Below are 5,233 nucleotides of genomic sequence, written 5' to 3' on the forward strand. Positions count from 1 at the left end.
GCATTTTCAGAGGCACCATGGAGGCTATAAGCCAGAACGATGTGTACTGGCAGAAATCCTCAGTAAATATTTATTAAGATCAATGGCTACATACAATGTGCTGATTGTAGCTTTTTGTTCGGAGTTTAAATTAAGACGAATTGTATAATTGATGTATTAGGACCTCCTCTCTGCTTTTAAAGCACAAGATAGGTTGTGTTTTTTGTGTTTTTTGTTTTTGTCTTTTGTTTTTGCATACGACTTACACATCTTGTTAGTTACCAGACATTGCATCATAATGCTTACACATTGGTTTAACCTATGGCCAGTTTGTCGTGGTTTGGTGACAGTGATGTGACCAACAGAAACGTCTTGGATAAGGGCCAGGATCAGATTGTGGTGAGTCATTTAACCTCTACTTAGGTGGCCTGTTTGAAGGCGCTAACAGTTAGTTCATAATCACATTCAACAACACTCAACAAGAGCCAGCATTATGAAAAGCAGTGCCTTTCAGAGAGGGTTCCTTGGAGGTTGGAGAGGAGAAGGAGGGACCAGAGGACCCACAAGACTAGAAGATGTTTATAGAAGACAAGATTCTTGCTGGCCAGGGATAAAAGAGTAATTTTCTTTCCCTCATATATGCTTTCAAAAATTAGGGGTTGCAAGATCTTATCCGGACCTGCATTATCTTAGCTATTCTTGAGTATTATTTTGAGCATTTGGGGTTTATTTTCCAGAATGCCCTCTTCCTTTAAAGAGGTGTCCTTCAAAGCAAAGAATAAGATTTGGGGTTTTAATTTAGAGCCAGATATAAAGAAAATTTAGCTGGAAAGATCTTTTAGGGTAAGAACATAAACTATTTTGAATAATTCACTGAAAGCAAAGAAAATAATTTTGCTCCCATTTCTGCAACATAAAGGAAGAAAGAATCGATATTGTCATATATTCTATAGTCTTTAACAGGTAAGCCAAAAACGCTTTGGTACGTACTACCCCTCCTGCAGAGAATATGATCTGAAGTACTGCATCCGCTCTGCTGCCGTCAAACTGGCAGTGTCAGAAGGGAAATATTGCCCCACTAAACTCTGGTTTAGAGCAGCAATTCTCAGAGTCTAGGTCTGGACTCACCAGTGATCCATTATAAGCCTTGTTCATGCATCATGGACCATTCAAGTTCTAGAATAACTCATCTAAGTTACTCAACTTTTAAATAAATACTATAGACCAACCTAGACATCTCTTTAGAGACTTACCATCGAAATGATTGCGATGTGACCTCTAATTCTGGGTGTAGCATCACAGAGAACACCTGCGGGCTTTTCTTGGTTGGTGGGTGGGTCGGTTTTACTTATGAAAGTGGTAGCCCTCTGCCCGATCATATGTTATAGAGTAGTATCTGCAATTTAAGGTTAAATGCTTTGAAACCTACTGTCTTTGTCTCCGTCTAAGCTAATGAATCCTTTCAGTTCAACCTGGCCAATTATTGTGTTTCCTCACATTAAGCTCAGGAATAATAACATAGTGGCTACTGGGTGTTTTTGTTTTTAAGTTTGATCTAACAATTACTGCCTTCTCTTTAAACAAACAGCAACCTCAACTAAATTTTAACATTTCCTTTTTTTTTTAGCATTTCATCATGAGAGACAAGAATTTCCACAAAGGATTTTTCCAGAAACTTGACAGGACATTTCTGACTCCATCTTTTAAGTCTTGGATTAAAATACTGACTGCCACTTGACCATGCACAGCACCATAAGTAACTTGGCTCTGTAAATCTCATCAGATTAGCAATGCCGCTCTGGCAGTCTCTGAAAGATGGCCTGTCTGATCTGTGCTCAGTAATAATCTTTGCTTTTCTTTCACTACTCCTAGAATACTGAAAAAGGTGTATCTTTTGAATGTACTATATGCTTTTCAAAGAGAACAGGTTATAAAGCACTCATTTTTAAAATTTTTTCTTAGGGAAATTCCTTCAATGTTTTTTCTTATTGCACTGACAAACTGATATAAAGTATAGGTGGGTATTTGGTATATTAAGTAATCAATGAGTCTTATAATTCTGTATTAATCCTTTACGCGTTGATCTTTTTGTTTCCCCTAGGAAATACTGAACTATAAAATAAAGAAATACCATCAGGAGTCAAGGACACTGAAGTTTGGAAGGAATAGTTGGGAAGGGTTATGAGTGCCCTATCATACACAGAACCAAAATTATGTGGTCCTGGTCTCTGAAGAACGCAGTTTCTTTGTCAAATTTGCTATAAACAGAGAAAAGGATGATCAATTGGGCAATCACTTATTCTTCACCACTCACACAGCTGCGTCATTTCCTGTTGGCTAACGGGGGAGAGCTGAGTCTACACAGCGGCAGTAAATCATATCAGCAGTCAGCACTACGGAGGAAAAACAAGACCAAATTCTGCTACCCAGTTGGAGCACCCTTACCGAACACTACACAGCTTGCTGCAATGCCCTTGACAGGGCAATCAGCTATAATTTTAAGAGGAAATAAAGATAAAGATTGCCTTCCAAGAGAACAAATTCTCCCCAGGTAACAAGTTCAATCTACTGCATTTTATAAACCTTTCCTCCATTCCCCCATCTCCAAAAAAAAAAAAAAAGAAATCCCATTTTGTTGATGTTACATTAGGCCAGCTGAGTGATTATCTCGAGAAGAGACGACTTCAGAGCAGAGTGCACATCTGTCCTTATGGTTCATATTGAGCCTCATGTGTTTGAAGCTATTGCATACCCACATCTTAATTAAATTCTCCAAGAGAATGCCCGTGACTCCTCGCCCTATTTTCTGACGTGACGTCTACGAAGGCAGCCTGCACGTGTTCCTGTTTCTCTGCCATCCCTCTGCCCTGCTGCTGCTGCCCGAGAGAGACCTGTGCTTTCTCCTCGCCGTGCATTTGCTCCTTCAAACACTTCTGCTGGAGTCTGAAGAGAGGCAGCAGCCATGAATAAACAATTAGGAGTCTGCCTTACAGTATTCCCCTGTGAGCCAAGAGCTCCAGAAATACACTGAACCTGGAAAGGGGGGTGTCTATAGTGCGTTTCTAAAGAAGAATGTTTGGAAGTATAGGGCATGTGATTTTCTAAGCAGCCTTATTTTGCAGCATGAAGGAGGCAGATGGTATCACCCTCTTGTAAGGATGAAACTAAGGGAAATAATTCAGTCTGTTTGCCCAAGGTCAGACGGTGCATTAGTATAACCTGGACCCAAACCCAACTTTCCCGACTTGTAGGCCAGTGCTTACAGAAAGAACACCGAGCTGTTGTTGTTTATCCTTTGTTGTTACTCTGAGACAGCCATTCTCTCTCTGGTAGCCTTCTCTCCAGGCCTGGCACCAACCCTTTTTTCTGTCAGATGAAATGTAGTTTCTGTGGGACGGGTGGCTTCCCCCTAATAAAGGGTTAACCACAAAGGAAAGAATTCTTAAGCTCAAGCCTCTCAGGGCAACTGAATGCTGAACATGCATGGTTTATTAGCCAACCCATTCTGAAATGTTTTTTTCTCTCTCTTGAACTTAGGGCTTAAGCAGAGAAAGGAGAGTAATAGGAAGACAAACAGGAAGAATAAGTAAAAGAAGGACATTAGGTAATGTATGATCCCTAGACTGGGTTTCACATCTTTCAAATGAATGTTTTTCTTAAGGGAAAAACTTTCATTGCAGTCTAAAAGTTTAGTCTTTTCTAGGACTTTAGATATCATTTAGATCTGAAAATCTCATGGAAGATGAGAAGTTACATCAGAGTTTTACAGTTACTGAAGTGACAGGTGCAGACCTAAACTTGGAACCATTCATTCATTCATTCATTCATGTAATCATTAAGCCCACCTATGTCTGACTACATATTACCCTTAGAATAAGATCCAGGGCGCCTGGGTGGCTCAGTCAGTTAAGTGTCCAGGTTCAGCTCAGGTCATGATATTGGGGTTGTGAGATCAAGTCCCACAATGGGCTCTGAGCTCAGCGTGGAGTCTGCTTGAGATTCTCTCCCTCCCCCTCTGCACCTCTCCCCACCCATGCTCGCTCTCTTGCTCTCTCTCTCTCTCTCAAATAAATAAAATCTTAAAAAAAAAGAATAAAATCCAAATTCTATGATCACATCTCCAAGGCCCAATTATTTAGTTCCTGCTTGCTCCCTTCTGCCTTGCTACCCATTTTCTCCCCTCTTCGGGGGCCCCAATCCCTCTGGCCCTCCTTCTGTTCTTCATACCTGCCAAACTCTTTCCCTGCATGGGACCTTTTCACTCTCCATTCCCTTGCCTTTCAGGGGGCCTTCTCTGCTGATTTGCTCTCATTTGCTCAGCATTGAAGACTCAGTCTTCTTAGAAAGGCATTGCCAGGCCCCTGGGTCTAATCCCCACCTACTATAGTTTATCAAGACACCCATTTTTTCTCCACGGAGCTTAGCACATTCATTCTTATTTATGTACTTACTTCCTTATGGTCTCTCTCTGGTCTGGAGTATGCACTCTTGAGAGCAGCAAACAGGGCTGGCTTATTTACTGTTACAGCTGCAGTTCCTAGAAATGTGCCTGGCATATTGCAGGTCTTAATAAATATCCATTGAACTAAATACTAAATGAATTTTTAAAAATACTGAGTATCTATGAGACACTGAGCACTACAGATCCAAAGAAGAAAAGGAAAGAATTCTTGCTCTAATGAGACTCAGAGACTGGGAACTTCAGGCAGTTGGTTTTCTACTCTATTACACAGCCATTAAATTTCACTCAGCAACTGGCAGATTCCTGGAGATTCAGGTCACCTGATTTCCAAAAATAGTCACCCACTATTTCAGATTATTCATTGGTAAAGTGATTATGCCTCTCATTTTGCCTGGGATAGACCCAGTTTACAACTGCTGTTCTGACATAATCATTAGTAGTACCTTTTTTGGCTCTCGAAAGGGCCCAGTTTATATGGCAAATTACATACCTAGTCACTGTCAGCCAAATACTAATAATTCATAATTATTGCTAGTTAGAGTGGCTTAACCACATAGACTACATCAATTCAGTAATGCGGAAGGGCACATCATATCTCTAGAAAAGGGCAACTCTTTAAGTTAAAAATCTGAGGGGAAAAAAGGGTGGATCTCTTCTCCCAGTTCCAATGAGTAAGTCCACTAACGAGGCCAGTATTCCCCGAGATATGTTCAGTAATTCTCATAAGTGTAAATAAGAGTTACACGCAAAATATAAAATAGAGCGGAGACTCTTAATTGTGCAGAAACTGTT

Source organism: Ursus maritimus, unplaced genomic scaffold, assembly GCF_017311325.1.
Source record: "Ursus maritimus isolate PB19 unplaced genomic scaffold, ASM1731132v1 scaffold_1, whole genome shotgun sequence".
Classification (NCBI taxonomy): Eukaryota; Metazoa; Chordata; class Mammalia; order Carnivora; family Ursidae; genus Ursus; species Ursus maritimus.